We start from the raw sequence: 20695 nt of genomic DNA on the forward strand, positions 1-20695 counted from the left end.
ATGACTAGGATGCCATGGTCATGACCAAAGGGTTGGTCAAAATTTTGACCAAATCTTGGTGGAAAAATTTCAAGAATTGGTCAAAATTTTGACCAATGCTAGCTCATCCCAAGACTAGGATGCCATGGTCACAACCAAAGGGTTGGTCAAAATTTTGACCAAACTGATTTATTATAAAAAATACAATAGGTTGCAGTGATATTGATTACCATCAATATGCTATGTAGCTACTATAAAAATTTGCTACGTGCATGAATCCCCCAACTAATGCCTTCCTATGGACTCTCTCTTAGATCATATTCTTTGATCACTCAACCAGTGCAATTTTGGAAGAGGCTTTGTAGTGGTTGTCATTCTATAGCGCGTATATTCAATGATTTTGAAGTTGATCTGATGGTAAGCCCTCATCTAGCATTAGGTGGTTGCTTGGAACTTTAGAAATTTGTTATGAACCTATCGTGGCTAATGGGAGATTTGATAATGAAAGATCTCAATGACCCTTCAATAGAATCAGTGTTGGTGTTCAAGAAAGACACATTTTCTAAATTTCAAATATTGGCATTAGTATCCTTTCTATTGGAGGGCTGTGAAGCATCCTGATTGCTATGTGAAGGCTCACCAAAGTATTCTCTATGAAAATTCATTGGTATAATTTGTGGAATGGTTTGGTAGTGGTTGTCATTCCAATGTATCATTGTGGTTTCCTAGAAAGCCATCTAAAGGGTAAGTCATCATCTCGTAGTTGGGTTTCTTATCATGAGTGACAAGGGAGCTTTTGTTATTAGAAGCTCCCTGTAGCCATTGAATAGAGCCATTTCCAAGAATGAGAAAAGGATGAATACAGTACCAGATTACAAATGAAATCAATGACATAAGATCTATAAGAGCATAATGAAGCAGTAACCCATTTGCTATGTGCGGCTCCCCAAAGATGCTTTTCTTACTCACTCCATTGGTACAAATTTGGGAGTGTGGTTCGACAGTGGTTTTTGTTTTAGTGTGTCATTACAGTGATTTGGAAAGTGATGCTAAGGGTAGAGCTTGCATCTAGAACTTGGGATGTTTAGGCAAGTGAAGGGGAGCTTCTATTGTGCAAGCCTAGTCAGATGGAGCAGAGCTATTGGCACCATCAACAATCATAGATCAATCATTAAGAGTAGAGTCTAAATCCATGAACTATTAGGGGCATCGAGTTTGATATTCTCAGGGAGGCCCTTCAAAGAATCAACCACCATGAGGATACAAATGAAGATCTTCCATGATAATAAGGTTTCAACATAAATGGAATCATTTTTGTAACAATCGCCAAAATTCAAACTCTCATTAGATCATTGTATCCATAGGTTAGGTGTCTTCATTGGGTTGATGCATTTTTAAGACATGTGTCTTCATGGAACTATTGTGCTCATTGGTTGTAGGCTTTCACTTGATTGCAATAAGAGCTCATCTTGTTGACAAAGGTGCATTATAATGGTAATAATTTATCATGCTAACATTTAAGAAGTTCATTAAAAGGATTTACAATAAAGCATTTTCTTCCTATTCATATATGCTTCATAATTATTTTCCTAAGACACTACAAATGGCCCTAAAACAACCTTAACTCTTAACTCTTTCCTACTGGAAAAACATGAAAACAACTGATATGGAATCACATCAATAGAACTTAGAACAAGACTAAGTGAAACTTTCCTAAACTAGATATGCCCAACTAATATCAAATGAATGCTACCAATGAAATCCAAAAAATGTAGTAAAGAAAAATGATACTATCAACATCTATTATTTTTCCATACTTCCACAGTCCAAATGCTTTTTCACCAAGAAAAACTTCTTCAAAAGAACGAGTCCTAGCTAACATTGAAATACCCTCCTCACAAAATTATATATAACAAAATTTGATCATATTCTAAGAAGTTTATAAAGTACAATCTAGAACAATGTGAACTGAATGTCATTATCTTTCTACTAACTTAACAAAATCAAATTTAGAATAATAAGGACTACAAGGAATACAGATTAAGTACCCATCAATCAAAATGTTGTAAATATAGGCATTTTTCTTGATTCCAACCACATTCATTTCCTTTGTGACTGCTAGAGCACTCTATATCCTTCTTGCCTTATAGCATGCCTTAAGAAAGTTTCCATATGATATTTCATCAAGCTTCAAACCCTCACTCTTCATCTTTGTAAAATACTCAAAAGCTCTACCTATTTCACCAAAAAATGCATAAACTTGCATTAAAGTGGTGTATGTATGCTCATTTGGAGATACCCTAGCCAATGACATGTCATCAATAATCTTTAGAGCATTATCCATCCTCTTTAAAATAGAATTTCAATGATATATCAAAGGCAATTCAATTACTTGCCTATTTGAAACAAAAGAGGACAGTTGTGGCAATCCTAAATATAAGATGAATCATTTGTCTCTTTCATTATAGGAGAAGATATCAATACTCAATGATGTAAATATCTAGTACTTTTTTACTATAACCTTGAATTGAGGGTTGACTTTATTACACTCTAACACCAATGTGTCACAAATAATCAAAGGTGAATGGGAACTTACCTACTTCTTTTGAACTAAACCATATTATAGAAAATTAAATGTTTGTATAGTAGGAATGAAGCCACATCCCCTCATCTATTTTACTATTTTAAAGCCATCTTCATATCTTGAGAGCATTATCCATCTATGTGATCTTGCCAGCCTGTAGGATAAAGAGAACCAACAATACTTCCCCATCACATGGGGATTCATAGTCCTCTAAATCAATATGCAGATCACTTCCACACTTTCTCTATTAAGAGGAAGTAAAATGATATTTCAATTAGGATAGAATAATCTTGATCAATATTTTAGTTCAAGTATCAAAAGATAAAAATCTTTGAGCTTTACAACAAGATACAACCATAGGATAATAAACAACAAACTACACCCATTTTTAGAAGATTATATGTTCTCAATACACTCAGGACAATATTAAGGATTCACAACATTTACGCACATGTCTATGAACTCCAAAGTAGGAGCATAAATACCATGCACATTAAAAAACCAAGTTTAAACTTACCATGAAGGAAAGAAGTCTTGTTAGAATGATGGACCCATGCATTCATAGTAAACAATAATATTGGCACATAAATGAACTATAATTGATTCCAAAAATCAAACACATAAAAAATTAATGTGAACATAATCATTTAATAATATTGAACCAAAATTAATATATACTTTGAGATAGACTAGATGGGATTCCACATTTCTGGATGAACTAGACAATTCACAAGAAAAGATAATAATAAAATTTCCAAATAAATTAGTAACATTCCAAAAAGCATAAGAACAAAAAAAAGTTTGTAACAAATCAGATCATGTAGAGAACCATTATAAAAACTTACAATCACTCATAGACATGCACATCCTCTTTTGACTTGCAAAGCACCCACTTGGTGTAATCATGTTGCAAGGGAGGTGAATAAAAACATTGTAATTAATGCATCAATTTATTGTGAATTATTGTGAATTCAAAAAACTTGAAAAAATGATTAAATTATTATTAAATTACATTCATCAACAACTAAATTTCATGTATAAGGATGTCACATTTCATAGGAGAAGATAAGAAAGATACCTGATGCCTAGAGGCTTATATGGGTACTCGAGTGGAAATTTAATTTTTCCATAATATACTCCTCATGATCAAAGAATGGTTTTTTGGATTGGAATTTTAGTTGACTGATAATATAATGTCACCTCTCTTAGAAGGATATTGAATAGTTAGTAGTGATGGAGCTCTATTTAGTAGTGATGGAGCCTGTGTGTGGTGGTTGATCCATGTCACCCTGTGAAAAATATTAGTAATTCTTAGCAATCAACAATGAAATGAAAGTATTTGACATGTTGTACTTAATGTTTGTATATGAACATATGGTTTTCAAAGAAAAAATTAGTGTAACTAATGTGTATATGTGCAAAATTCAATATCAGTAAAATTCCATCAAAATAACTCCAAAGCCATAAGAAAAGAACATAATAATAAAACATTTGTTTCTATATAATTTGAACAATTACAATAATTAAGGTTTACCTTCAATGAAGAAGGTATGTGAGATGGTGCATCCTTGCTTGTGCATGGTGGTCTATCCATGTTTCCCTATGAAAAAGACTAGTAATTCTTAGCAATCAGTAGCAAAATGAAAGTAATAGACTTACCAAAATAAAATAAAATTATAAAGTAGATTGTATATTGGAGTCAATATTAATTGGAGGAAATTGGTTTAAATGTTATACTTACCAATCCCATGATAGGGAATTTTTTTGTATCTACACGATTCAAATTGTAATCTATCAGAAGCTCTTCCCCTACACTTATTGATTTTATCGCACATACAAAAACATGATTTTCCTCATGTGCCTCGAATATATAATTTTCCAACTTATTAGTTGAAATAGGTCAAGAACTATTTATAAATCCTACAATATTTCCTGTTGCTTTTGGCCTTCCATCAATATACATAGTGAACATTTTACTTTGATCATTTTATTTGTATTGTATATAATTTTGTGACAATGCATACCTACACACACTTTTTTTATATTGCACAATCTGCATCCAATTGTTGTAATTGTAATAGACCTTTATGCCATCAATGGAAAATATGCCCAAACCATGTAATGAAGATGGAGCTATGTGATATCCTTTCATTAACAGAAAAATTAGTGTTAACTGGAGGTAGTTCTTTGGGTACCCATTCTTTCTGAAGATGTCTGTACCTTAAGGGAACCTTGCTATCACCTTCACTCTCATTATCATAAGAACATGACACCCCCTCAACAAGAAAAAATTGCATTCTTTTTTGAATATTCTTCTAGTCTTTTGACCTCTAATTTATCTCCCTATTTTAGACCTACTAGATGTCTCACTTTTATCTTCTATTACTGCATTTTCCTCACTCAAGGAAGACAAACTAGACAAATAACTATTTGATGATACCTATAATCCATAAAATGAGAGGCACACTAGGAAAAAAGTTGATGTTGATGGTAAAGAGAAGACATGCAAATAAAAAAATTGTATCTATAGATTCTATTGACATATACCCATCGATCCATGTGACTGTGCAAGATCTTGGTCAAATTCATTGAATAGCCTACATATTTAAATCATTTATCTTAAGTTAGCAAAAAAATTGGTCTAATTAATGTGTATAATTAAAAAAATATTGGACATGTTGTACTTAATGTTTATATCTGCACATATGGTTTTGAAAGAAAAAGTTGGTCACCTTGCTCATCAAATTCACCCATATTGTAATGAATGAAAAGTTGTCTGCTAATAATGCTCTATAAACTACAAACTACATAGAAGAAAAAAATTTCATGATGCATTCATCGAAATAAAATAAATTTCTATAAATAAAAATCATGACCCCATCATACTTGACATTGGTCGTACCTTGATAGACATTTCATTGATCATCATCTTCATCCATGTCATGATCATCACCATCATCACACTTGTTACTTTGATCATCATCATCATCACCACCATCTTCATTGCCATCATCATGACACACATGATTATGACCATCATCACCATCATCATCTTCTTCTTATTCATCATTGGGTAATAGTCATTCATGATCATCATTTACTTTGTCTTGTGATTCTTCAACATCTTCTTCCATCACATTATAATTTATTGGCTTTCCTCTTGAATCATGTCTAACAACAAATAACCAACCTAATTTTTATGGAATGCCAAAGTAAAACACTTGCTTTCATTGGCTTGTAAGAACATAGGGCTCATCTCCAACTAGCTCAAATGAACTTGTATTAATCATTATAAATCCAATATCATGTTCAATAATAGTTCTATAAAGATCATTTTGGTTTATTTGTAGCCTATACCATTTGATGACAAATAGAACTAATTTGAATGAATTAAAGTCATCCTCAAGTATATCATCCAAAATGCCATAGTATCAATTTTTAGATTGTTGAGGATGTATGTTAGTTCTAGATCAAATATTGGCGACCACAAAGACTGCACTTATCCTGGAATCACAAGTTTTCTTTGTTTCATCAGACTTTTTTATGTGAAATTTATGGCCATGGTAGTACATAGCTTTGTGGTGTTTGACCTACAATTATTCAAACATTTCAAGATTATTTGCATTGATATGTGAGTTGATATTAAACTTGTGGTTCATGATTAGTGATCTTTTGCATACCTTTGCATCTCTTAAGCCATATGCTAGATCATGTACCATCGGTGTAACATTGGGATCTCCATTATGATGAGCTTCTTTAACCAATGATGCAACATTGTCCCATGTTGATGAGTGACCATTTTCTTGAGGCTGTTCAATCCATATCATCATCCAATCAAGATTGTTTGCAATATACAAATGTAGTGCATCCCACTCATGACCAACTATAAAGAAAACAATTAGACCAATTAGAAACAACTTATATTGATGATGGATAAGAATTAATTAACTACAAAAAAAAAACTTATAATTACCTCTCACTCTTCTCAATCTACCTTTCTGCATTAGGTACTCCCCTTTGAATTTGTTAATAGAGTTGGGATCCCGAATGCAATCTACATGGATATTTTTTGCAAACTTTGGAAGATATTCACTAATGTACACCATGGTCTAGTATATCATATATCCATTTACTGAAGAACCCTCAAGATGTGCTCTTTATCAAACCAAGCCCTTCATAAATTTCAAATGCCTCTCAACCATCCACATTGACCTAGTTTGTATAGGTCCACACAATTCAATCTTCTCAACTTGATGTATGAGGTAGTGTTCTTGAGCACTGAAAAGGTTTAAGGTAGACACTTTTGCATTTCAAACATAAGCTATGGAATTTTTCTCTTCCAATAATTTATGTCTTTTTTATCAATTTCTTTAGATGATAACCAACTAAAAGAAATTCAAGATGCAAGAACATACAAATGACATTTAAGATAAAATTATACAATAGATTTTAGATAAAATTATACAAATCTAAGAAAAAATGATTCTAACCTCATGTATTTTCCAAGATGATATATAACTTGTTCAATACTGTTGTCAAACTGGTATGGGAGGGATATAGGTAGGATGTACTGCAATCATTAAAAAATGACCATTTTAATATATTATTAAATAATGCAATAGGTAGTACATTCAATTTTACAAATATATTGTAAATAAAGAACATGACTTACCTTGAGGAAGGTATGCCAATCATCTATTTTCAAACCTAGCCCAAAATCACCTTTCTTTGATACAAGAGTGCTTATATTTGCAGAAAATCCTATGAGAAATTTTTTTTTTTTTTTTAATGAATTCGTTTAATGCATCACTTTGTTGCTCTGTTAATAACCAAGGAAGGGCACTCGTATTTATGCAGTCTCCATTGATATTTGATTCAATGAAATTTTTTAGTGCATGATTAGATTCATGAATGTCAGTACAAATTTTGGCAATTTTTTCTCTATCACACCATCCATCTAATATTTTCCATAGTATCTCTCTTACATTCTTTCCAATATGCATAGCATCAAACAAATGAACAATTGGGAGATAATTGTAGTACGGTAACCTACTAAATTGAATAGAAAAAATTTTCATTCCTCTAGGAAGTTGGTCATTGATGCCTTGACAACCTTCACGAGCATCAACTACATCATTACTAAATATAAGTCAATATTAAAATATAAATTTTAAACTTCGGATCACAAATTGGACATTATATTGATGATTTAGTTGATCTTATTCCAACTTCCATAGATGAGGTGTCATTCTTCATGGCCTTGATGTTGTCTCTTCTTTCCTATTAAAAAGATATTTTTTAGTAATTCGATACGTATGATTATTGTGAAGAAATTTCCTAAACTCATTGAATGCCTACTTTCCTAAACTTCTTGAATGAAAAAATTTCATCTTCATACCACAAACTAGACATATGAATTTTCCATTTGTTTGAAGACCTAAAATATGATGTACAATTGGATCATGTACAATTATCATGCACAACTTAAGCATACAACAATAATGTGTAAGCACTATAATAGACCAAAAATATGTGACCTTAACAATATAGCATACCACAAAAATGAGTTAGCCCAGGGGCATCATGTATTGTCCATACAATCTTTGCATGGAATTGAAATTGTCTTTGTCCTATTGATCTAGAGATGTCATACATAGTGATGCCATTCCCTAACTTCAAAAACTCATCAATTAGGGGCTCAATACACATGTTCATATCTTTAACTTGGTACTTACCTAGTAATTGAATGAACAAAAATATTACATAATTATATGACCATTCTCATGCACTATTTATAAATTAATTTAGATAACTATTAAATGAAAAAATACTTGGCACAATCATTGAAAACATTATGTGCTCCCTCTTTATGGACATCCAAGGAGGACTGCTATTGTTAATAACAAAAATAGGCCATATTGAGTCAACAGATCTCATATCTCCAAATGGATTGACATCGTTCACTACCAATGAAAGCTTGAGATTACGAGGTTCTTCTTTAAAGTGTGATTATGTTTCTTCTATCTCTTTAAATGTAGAACCATCTACAAGAATTCACATAATGTCATCTTGACTTCTATTGTGTGCATGGTAATCCATAAATTGTGCCAAGCCAGTGCACCTAAATAATCATTGAAGATGTGGAATAATGGGAATGTATTGAAGAACCTTGTGGGGCATCTTTTTTTAATTTGATTTAACCGATATCTACTAATATGACAATCTAGATATTTTGTTACAGATTCATATTGTTTATGATATAGAATGTGATCATTAGGACATGCATGTATTGTCTAATACTTTATTCCAATATGATTCATAATGGTAGATAATTCTTAGTACAAACAAGGAAAAATGTTTGATGGTGGTAACAAAAAATCACCTATCAACCTACAACAAAAAAATATGCATTGTTAATATAATGAATAGTAATGATATGCTAACATTGAAAATGACAAAAATGGCATACCTTAGCACACATGATATTGCTACATTGAATAAACCATTCATAACCTTCAAGTTCACCAACAACACTATAGCAAAGAGAAGAGTTGTTTGGGAGCCTTTGTATAGGGTCTCATGTGCCTTCTCAAGTAAAGGTATATCAAGACCATCTCCATCATCATTATTAGATGTGCTAGTACCATTATCATGAGCATCTTCATCACCTACACCAATACCATCTTCTTCAATCATGTCCTCTAGAACATTATCATCTTCTTCCATGGGAGTGTTATCCTCAGCTTGGATATTCATACCTCCATGTTCCTCCACTAGAAAATCCACATTAAAAAATGGACAAAAATTATGACCCCCTTCAACATGACCATGTTGCCTACAATGACTATGGGCTGTTGTGATTAGAATTCTTTGATTCTTTAAGCCCTTACACTTTTTGCAAGGACAATTACACTTATCAATTTTTCTTTGGAATTGAGGACATAATGTAGCCATTGTATCGTTATTTTTTTCTGGATTCATATTTTCAAGCATGGTCTTTCTTCATAAGAAAATATATCTACAAAAATATTGGACATGTTGTACTTAATGTTTATATCTGCACATATGGTTTTGAAAGAAAAATTTGATGTAACTAATGTGTATATCTACAAAAAAATTGGACATGTTGTACTTAATGTTTATATCTGCACATATGGCTTCAAAAAAAAAATTTGGTGTAACTAATGTGTATATCTGTAAAAAAAAATTGGACATGTTGTACTTAATGTTTATATCTGCACATATGATTTTGAAAGAATAATTTGGTGTAACTAATGTGTATATCTACAAAAAATTGGACATGTTGTACTTAATGTTTATACCTACACATATGGTTTTGAAGAAAAATTTGGTGTCATCAAGAGTTGAATTGTTCTATGAAAGTCCTAGTTTATTCATACTTGTCCAAAAATTGTAAACTTTCTATTATATGCTTTGATGGATTGGTGCTCACATTAAAATTCAACCCTTTCCCTCTATATGATTTAGTTTATAACATAAATATTTTGTATTGAAGTTTATTCTTGGATTAAGAGCTTTATCCATCCATAAATAGCACCATCAACCTCCTCTATGTTATATTAGTGGCCAATATTGATAACTCTGAAAATCAACAATGTAGGTGTCCACTAAACAACATTGTTCATGTAATGCCCCACCCGGAGATCCTTGGAAACAAGGATTCAAATCAAGCCAAGATTTTTATTTTTTTACAAGTATGAATGCACAAGACAACATCATACAGGGATCACAAAGATCGCAACGGAAGACTTCAACACAATTCTGGCAACCAACGAATCTTCGAACGCCACTACCCAACTGACACACCCAAACAAAAGTCAAAAACCACCACAACAAGATGAGGGCACAAGAAATGACCACTCATCAACAAAACACCAAGCTAGGGTAAAATGCAGATTTCAAAAATTTGGCAAAGCCTGAAATCCTAAAGCCCTGAAAATTGGCTAAGTCTGGATTTCTGAAGCCCTGAAATTTCCTAGAATCCATAACTTATCTCCGAGAGGTCTGAAACCTATCTCAAATGATTTGTCGCATTATTTAAATATATCTTAAACCCTAAGAGACTAAAACAAAAACACAAAAACTCGATTTCAAGATAAACTGACTGAATTCAAAATGCAACAGCATAGGGTCAAAGAATGCCCAAAAGGGTATCCAAAACCACTCTCAAAAAGATCGGATCACGAAGAAAAGTTCCCGCTGATGGAATGTGCAAGTTTTTCACAAAAATTGTGCGACACTTTTTACTAAGGGAGGGCGATACTTCTCCTTAAGGCGTGCGACACTCTTCCAGTGTCGTACGACATTTCTCAAGAAGGCATGCGACACTTTTCAGCATCGTACAAAATTTATCAAGAAGGCGTGCGACACTCTTTCAGTGTCGTATGACATTTCTCAAGAAGGCATGCGATACTTTACAGTGTCACATGACATAGTTTGCATGGGCGTGCGATACTTTTTAAAGTGTCACACCATGCTGAACAAATGTCGCCCATAGAAACACAAAAACACTCCCAGAAGAAAAAAGGACCAAAATTAGAGCAAAGAACCTCCACACCAGGGAGTACCGAATCCACAAAGGCTCGAGGAATGAACACTCAAGTGCAAGAACAACACAGAAAGGAGAACATCTATCCATCTAAACTACAACAGCAAAGAACACGCTGAATATAAACATCGCAGAGATCAAAAGCAACATTTCAAAACTAAACAACCAAATAAGTGCGCGATTCCTCCCAACCGTCAATAGCATCATAAGACCATCGTGGATCCTAGCCATCCCCCACACATAACATCCCAAGCCACCGACCAAATCGTCAGTACTGTCGTAATAGAGATGTCACTACTAAAACATGCATAATAACAGCATAAGAAAATCTAACATGCTAGTGATAATGCATAAGATAATTCTACAGTAGATAACATCACCTATCACATGCTAAACAACAGTAAGCAATAGATATACTACTAAAGAAAATCACATCATCTAATCATATGCTAAACATCATAATAAGGGAATGCATCAAATAAAATAACATCATCTAAACATGATATACAAGCATCCCAAAGAAAGCATAAATCACAACAAAGCATACTCCAAAACTCGAAGTACCAAGTGAAGACATCTAGCAACAGTCGCACTAGGACAAAAGATCATCTCTGTACACTGATCCCTAGCAGTGGTGAAGGTAGCTACACCTCCCAACCATGTGGCACCCATAGGTCCACACCTGCCATGCTGATGGAGATAATGATCCAACCACAAACACACATAAAACACAACATCCATGGCTAACACTCATGCCAGATAGTATGATGGCTGCAACCAAGAACCTAAGACAATGCAAGGAGTACAGGTCCTGGTCAGACACTCAAAAGGCTACTAATTAGGGGCTGACATCATGGAGAGTCGCTTGACATCGACAAGCCCAAGCTCAGATCTATGTAGCTCAACTCTCTCAACGGAAGGCCAATACACAAAAGTACCATTTTATTATCTTAAGTTTTATTACCAGTCACACATTTTATTTAGTTATCACTTATTTAAAACTTCCTCTGCCAACCCTATGGGACTAAGGTCACCAAGCTGCGAGATAGAAGCCCCCTCCATATGCTACCCTACCCTACCCATGCTCATCCTACGACAAGTTCTCATGGGCATGCATACTCCCATCCCAACCCTAATGATCATAACTTCTAGCAAATCCACGGAAGATCGGGCCTCGCAAGTCACCCAACAAATGTACACGCACATACTCGTGTGTGGCGCACCACCATCACGAAGATCATAACACAAGGACAGGAATGAGAACACAATGCAAAGAAAACACCCAACTAAAAGCAACACAGGAAGGATGGATTCTACATGAATCCCAAAGCCAATAAAATTATACATCATGAAATCACTCAACCGGCCTCAATCTGAGAGTATGGATTTTACACGAATCCCAATGATGTAACAAGACCAAACATCATGAACTCACTCAACCGGCCTCAATCCAAGAGTATGGATTCTACACGAATCCTAGCGTTCACGAAACAAAAGCAAAGGTCCAAAAGAAACCATAACAAGTGTAAAATCACTCAACCGAACACAATGTCGGGAGTACGGATGCAATACACATCCCAATGCAACATAAAAGTGCAAAAGTGGTCTGAATGATATCCAAATAGATCATCAAGGTCCACGATCCACATTGTACCAAGGAAACTTGAGAAAATAGGGCGACACGCAAAATGAGGTAAAAACTCCAAAAATTTGGAAAACTTCAAAATTAAAACCCATTTGGCCTTTGGGTTCAAAAACCCAAAAAATCCAAAAATAAATGGAATTGAACACCGTATGCAAAAATGGCCAGCATAACGACGTAAAATCCCAAACCCTCATCTCAAAAAAATAGACAAATGTTCATACCCGCCCAACTGGGTAGAACTAGCATACAGAAACGGAGGGGAACACTAGTTCTCAACCTCCAAACAAACGGCTACCAAAAACAGAAGTGAAAAATAAGCAGAAACAATAAAATGGAAAAGCCCTACCTCACAGCCAAAAGGGCAAAATGGGAATCTGAACCATAAAATAAATATCTCGCAGAAGTAGCTGAAACTCGTGGCAATCCAAGGTTTTCTCGAGCTGGATCCAACGAGCCCAACCTCGCAACAATCCCATGCCCGTAGCTCCCACAACGAACAAAATAGTAAATCCTCATGAAGAGGATTTTGGGTTTTACTCTCCAACTTTTCAATTCAAAAGTGAGAAGTGAGGAATTAAATTCCTCTTTGGATACTTATTCACTTTTCGGGTGAATAATCAATTAGGGCATTTAACCAGCCAATCTAGTTAAACCCCGAATTGACCCAAACGAAAATAGGCTATTCTTATAAATAGGAATTCATCTATGGCAAAGGTGCCAGAAATTAAAATAAATCAATTAAAAAGCCCAAAAAATCAAAAACACATAAATCACCTTGAATAAGTTTCGCGACAATGCGAACCTCTAAATGCACAAACACGCTTACTGGTCTAATCACATAATGCAATGAGTTCAGATTTAATAATCACCGAAAGGTTTAAATTAAACATTTAATTAAAGATATGTCAACCTTATAAGGACGACATTGGTAAAATATGAAAGGCTGAATCACTAACTCCATGTGCCACTGCCAGGGATATAAATCCTGCACACTAAACAACACGATCAAGTGCAATTGCATATAATAACATAGCCGAACCAATAAATGTATTTAATCATCTAATTTAACCATTTATTTAATTATATTAAAATAATCTATTTACATCACTCACGTTCACATAAAGCATAACAACGCAGGAATGAAGTAAATAACCATAGCATTAAATCCATCACATAACAAAATCAGAGGTATGTCCAAATACCAGATAACCAGATAACATCATAAAACACACTGTCATCTCAAAATGGCATCATCATGCAATATGATTAACTGAACAACATAGTAGTCTAAAATCTATGATATTGAAATCAAAGAGTAGCATCTGACCCTCGGGTCCTCTCAGATGTAAACATAATATGAGAAAAAATATCTCTCAGATCAAAATAAAACAAGGTAAATGTCCGCAGCACATAACCAAATAATCCAACAAGAATAATCCATTCTAATTACTTAAGTATTTAATAATGATTGATTACTCTGCATTAAAAAGGCATTTAAAACACATAAGCAAACACAGTCATAAACATGACTAACCACTGCTACAGGAACCTAGTCCAATGTAGCATGGTAAAAGAACATAGTGCAATCTCTGCACACATCTCAAGGTAATCATGGAACAACCTCATGATACCACATCGATCCTGATAACCACTGGCACAAACCTCAGTGAACCAAAAATCACATCATAATCTCAAAGATTAGTCAAAAGCATAAATAAAGCAACTGATACAAAAATATAAATCCAAACACCTCGACAGTGTAGACCACTCAGGGTCACAATCATGATCCATCACAACAAAAGATCAGCAAGGTTGCATCCATCAGGATGACTTACAGAAGTCAAATGGGAGAGGCACTACAGTTCAAACTAAGCCAACTTCTTAAAATGATGTTTAGGGTCAAATTTGTCAATAAGTCTCTTAGTCAACTCTTCATAAGAGGTACTCTAATCATATCCCATTATGATAATTTTGTGGTGCCACCAATCATGAGTAATAACAACCAAGTGAATAGCAACATATTTAAATGGTCTCATCTTCTAGCGCGGGGATAAACCAGAAATAGGCATATATTTTTAGAACCCATGTTCTTGTCATTGTCTTGCTAGATTCATCATAGTAAAGAGGACCAGTTTGCCAACTTTTTTCTACAAGTCATTTTCATATGGTATTCAACTCTAAAAATTAGTTAGAGATTCTTATAATCTCTTAAAGATGTCTCAGGTTGGACCTACACTTGACTGTTTTGTTTCAGTCTTGCATGAAGTGATCTTGCAAACCATTCTATGTAGGTTCATTTTCAGCTTGTGGTTGGACTCTAGGAGAAATATAGGCATGAGAGGTCTACTATTAGTTATTCTAGCGTGCTGATTTGCAATGTTGTTATTTAGTGAATTGGTCCCCTTGGCCATTATTGCCAACACTATTATTGTTATTATTACTATAGTTATTGGCCCCCAATGAGCCACCATATCCACCAAAAATGCAATAAATTGACTTGTTTCAAGCATGCATTGATTTGTTTATGTTGTCCCCTAACCAAACATTTACAATGTTCATTGTAGGATCTTCTCCTATGTCTATCACCCATACTCACTTCTCTCTATTCTATGACTGCTAAAGGAACTTGTACTTTGGAAATTGTTTGTCCTTCTGGAACTTTTGGGGACTACCACTTTCTCTATTTCTTCAAATATCTCTACTCTCTTCCACTTTAAAAAGAAGAAGAAGAAAGCATGATAACCAACTCTAATACCACTGAAGTAACACTATTGGCCTATGCCCAAAATTCAACCCTTTCCCTCTACATGTCTATATATATTTGCAATATGTGTATGTATGAATGAAATGAAACCTATACCAAAGGTGAAAAAATTATTGAACCCATGTACCAAAACTAGAACTCAAATTGGCAACTTAGATGAAAATTTAAGCATAATTTAAATACTCCATTTGAGTTGCAAAAAGCAACATTGAGGCTTCAAAATACAAAATTAATCACCATGATGTAACTAAAGTAAAAGGATGATGACAAGTGCCAGGTTGCAAACTTACTAAAAATTAAGATGCTCTCCAAGAAGTTTGTCAAACACCATAAAGGTTAAGAAGTTTGTCAAGAAACCAAGACTAGCAACCAAAACACTATGCACAGTCCGTGGGAATGAGCCTATAAGGCCAAACAACATTTTTAAGCCTAAAAGGCATAAGAATTAGGGATCGGTAGAAAAAAGCTGAAAACTTGTGACCTTAAACCAATATTAGAGATTTAGATATGGTTTTACACCTACTAAGAGATTTTCTAAATAGTTTTGGTGGTTGTGTGGAAGTTTGTGAAGTTTAGAGTAAATTTGGAAAAAATGGGGCTACAAGGAATGAGCCCCTTTTAGGCCTCCTAGTGCAACTTTTGAATTTGGAATATTGGGAAGGGATAGACCTGTCTGTTGTCCAATAAACCTTGTAGAAGGTTAGAGAATGAGAAGTTAAGGTGTACGGTGACTTAAGATCTTGGAGGATCCAGGTGAAGAGAGGTGACTTAATTATATAGTAGTTATTGAATTTAGGAGAAGAATCAATCATTGAATAAAATATAATAAATATTTCTATTTGTAAACATGCATACTAGGTCTTCAACCATATTAGAAACTTGAGGGGAAAACACCATAGGATGCCAGGAGACTATCCTTGACAATTAAGCCCTATAGCATTGAACAAGCAACTAATTCAATATGACCCCTTAGCCCACAAACAACCAACTCAATAGGGGCCCCACACATAACCAACTCGATCAGTGCCTACCTAATGGATAGGGCCTATATTCCTACATTCTTATTGTGTTTCCTTGCCCTTTTCTAGTAAGATTGTTGTATTACATCTGATGAGATTATGAGTTATAACTCCTTGGTGGATTTTCAAGTTAATAAAATAAATAGATCAATAATTCATATAAGAGATTAAGTAATGAACTTAATCATTTCACACACCAATTATTCTTTCAATTGAAATTTGAACTTTTGACCAAGATTTTTGACCTTTGAGCTTTTATTGGACTCCTAACTTTTGATCAATTGCATAAAATAAAAGTTTAGTTCAATTGCTTCTTGAAATTTTATTTTATGCAATTGATTTTTTTTAAAAGTTAGGAGTATTGTATTAAAGAAGGAGGTGGGTTATTAAATTTGTTAGAGATTTGCAACTTTAGTCAGATTACTCTAATTGATGCAATAAAATGTATAAGTGGCATGTTGGCCTTGAACATTTGATATCTATCCTTTACCTTATCATAATTAATCTCTATGATATATATGTTTGATAATTAGTGAAATATTAATCACCAATTGTGTATATATATTTAAAAACAACCATATTATTAAATACATATACATGAATGATTATATTGAAATAAATAATATTATTATTATTGCTCAAGTTCGTCAATAATTAATACCGATATATTATAGTGTATTGTAGCATATATAATTAATCATGATTGTGATAATGATATCGATGAGTAAGCGTAATCAAATAGTTGTTAATGATAACAAATGATAAGTTCATAAATGACATGTCTCTATGTGAGATGTGGGTCCACGTTACCTTATTTATTGAAGTCATTCCAATACTTAGAAAAGTACACAAACCATTTTAAGTGCAAAGAAAAACAAGTATACAACCATTCAACTAATTATATCTCAGCAACATTAAAGTCACAACATATTGATAAACTTTTCTTGGTGAGATTATTATGAATTGAAAACAATGGTCATTGAAGGTTATAGAGTTTTATAAGGTTTGATATATATCCCATTGCTTATTACATATTCTTTCAACCAAAATAACCATTGTATATTGGTATGATTCAATATCTTCAACATAAGCCAATATCTTATGAATTTCTTATAAACTACACTTTCATCAATGATAAGTTGTGTTGAAAGTTGTGAGCTTCTTATCTAAGAATTCTTAAGTTTGAATCTATTCAAACTGAAAAAATGATAATAATTAATATAAGCTTCGTTAATAGTGAGGGCACCTGGGATACTTTTAACATCAACCCAATTTCAATCCTTTCTAATAATAATCTCCCCCATCCAATTTAGCATCTTAGGTGTATCCTAATGTGCTTCCATAGCCAATAGGGATCCCAACTTTTTCATTTCTATACAATTCCTTTTCCTCCATGGAAATATTGAAAAAATATTTGCCCACTTCTTGCATTTGAGAAGTTAGAGAGTGTGGGATTCGATGATTGGTAATTTGAAAGAAACCCTAGTTTTGTGCAGCTCTAGAGATTGCTATAATGGTTTCTTGTTGAAGATGTAGAGAGCCCAAGTCATGCCAATCAATGACTGGAATCTTAGGTTTTGTGTGTGGTTTGGAGGAGAAATATTTTGATCCCACTCTATAATAATGTTTAAGCTCTTGGTAGACTACCCAGTTCATCCATTATTGATGCATTCAATCTTCACAAATTGAGAGAGTTTGTGTGTATAATCAGAAACTTGTATCTTATCAATGAGGGAAAAAAAAAATTCTTCTAATTTTTTCTAAGATTTAGAGGATCTCTAGAAATTTAAATCCTATTATATTAATGAGGGAGTAAGCTTTTTCTTCAACTCTTTTTGAACAAATTTAGAGGACTTCTAGAAACCTAAATCTTATCTAGGGGAGTTTGTTTTTTCTCCAAACTTTCCTTGAATAAATTTAAAGGATTTTTAGAAAATTAATTCTTACTATATTAAGGAGGAGTAAGTTTTTCCTTCAAACTCCCTTTAAGAAGATTTAGAGGATGTCTAGAAACTTAAATCTCTAAAACTTTCTTGAGAAGATCTATGTATAAAAGCCTTTATCTTATCAAAAGGGGAGTTTGTTTTATTTTTCAAATTCTCCTTGGTAAGATTTAGGATTTCTGATGGCTAGATAGACACTAACTTTAATTGATATTAGTAAGGAAATATTGTGTTAATAATAATAATAATTTTTGTAGCTTACTATTTATACACAAGATAGTAGAAAGACAGATCTTCAAAGTCTAAGAAGAATAAAAAAAATGGATAAAATCTACAAAATTTTAGATAGTTTATCTATTACCAATAGAAGTTGGATTTTAACCATTGTATTTTCCAAAGCTCCAACTATGGGTAGCACCACATGCTTCTTTAGAATTCTCCTTAGTAAGTGCCTAATCATGAAAGAAGGAATAATAAGATGTAGTCAAGAGAACTTTCTAGCAACTATCAAGACTCTCACTTGAGTGCTCCTTCTTATCAAAATTTCACAAAATCTTCAAAACAAATAGATCTTAATATAAATTATGTTTTAATAATCTTTTATCTAGCACCTATCTTAACTCAATAATATAAGAAGAATGGTATAATAAAAATAAAGATAAAAATATTATTGTATAGAATCTCTATAAGAGAATTGGAATGTATATAATCATTCACATGAAACAAGCAAAATCAATGTAGATTAACTATGGAAGATGAGAACTATGATACCTAACAACTTCACTCTAGAAAAGTAAAATAAAATTCCAATACCATGATCCAAATACTAGTTGGTAAAGATTTACCATTATATGTTAATATGGGACAACAATCATATGTTAATATGGGATAGGCATCTTGAAATAAAGAGCTCACTGCCATCTTTTTAGACTCGTGATTGTAGGTCACATGTAAGACTTTATTTTGCATCTATCATCACATCAGAGAATCTCAAAAAAATTGAGAAACTAAAACAACTTCACTCTAGAAAAGTAAAATAAAATTCTAATCCCATGATCCAAATACTAGTTGGTAATGAGTCGCCATCAGATGTTGATATGGGAAAACAATTAGATGTTAATATGGGATAGGAACCTTTAAATCAAGAGCTCACTGCCAGCTTTTTAGATAGATTTTTGATCTTTTGTGAAGCATTGTTTATAGTTTTGTCAATCAGGGAATTGATTTTATGTGGGTGTTTTCCACTCTTTTAGCAAGCACAACAGTTTAAAGTGGTCTGTCATAATGCAATGAATGACCTCGCTAGGAAAGCTTTTGAAATTTAAAGTGCAACAAAAATGTGGGAAAATAAAGTATTTCTAAGATATTTTTAGTCATAGAGTCCAACTTATATCTCATAAGCTTTATCACACTAGAAATGATAGGGGAAGGCAAGATATGTTAAGCATATAAAAAAACTATTAGCAAAATCTTTGAAAGGATCAAAGGAAGGAATTGAGATGAAAGGACCATTCAAAGGGAATGGGAATCACACCTCCAAGTACCACCATCAACAAAAATAAATTATTCATTTTTAGAATCAAAGTAAATAGTGAAGAAACCTCCAACAAAAGAGTAAATCTTCATTTTACCCTCAACTATAAAAGATGAACCTCATTAATCTAGTCTCTTGCACTCTCTTCTTTTGTCCAACAATACACTCATTGGTAATTTATACATCTAAACATCTAGACATTTTGGATTAAGTGTTTAAGCTTGGATTACTCTTGGATTGACATATGAGCATTTTATTGCTTTAGGGGTTCAAATTTTCAATCGTATTCATATCTTGACCGTTAAAGATGCCAAATATGGTAGACAATAACATGCAGTAACAACATCCAACCAATTTAGCTCCAAAGTCTAATCTTGAAAAATTGTGTTCGTGCTTATGTTGACATGATCATGTTCATGTTTTTCTATCAAATTGTTGCTTAAATAAAGATCTAATTTGCATATGAATACATTGCTTCTTTATTTGAATATCTTGATCAGACAACTTATTTAATCTTCAAATGAATCAATCTAGGAATGCATCATATTTATCAAGTGCCTTAATGGTTTATAATCTAGTAATATTGTTTGTGTTTTTATCATGTTTTGCACTAATTTTTTTTGGACTTCACAAAATCTCTGTACAAAGCCCAGACATG

The sequence above is a fragment of the Cupressus sempervirens genome, chromosome 7, assembly GCF_028749045.1.
Source record: "Cupressus sempervirens isolate cs-2001-9-10 chromosome 7, ASM2874904v1, whole genome shotgun sequence".
Lineage (NCBI taxonomy): Eukaryota > Viridiplantae > Streptophyta > Pinopsida > Cupressales > Cupressaceae > Cupressus > Cupressus sempervirens.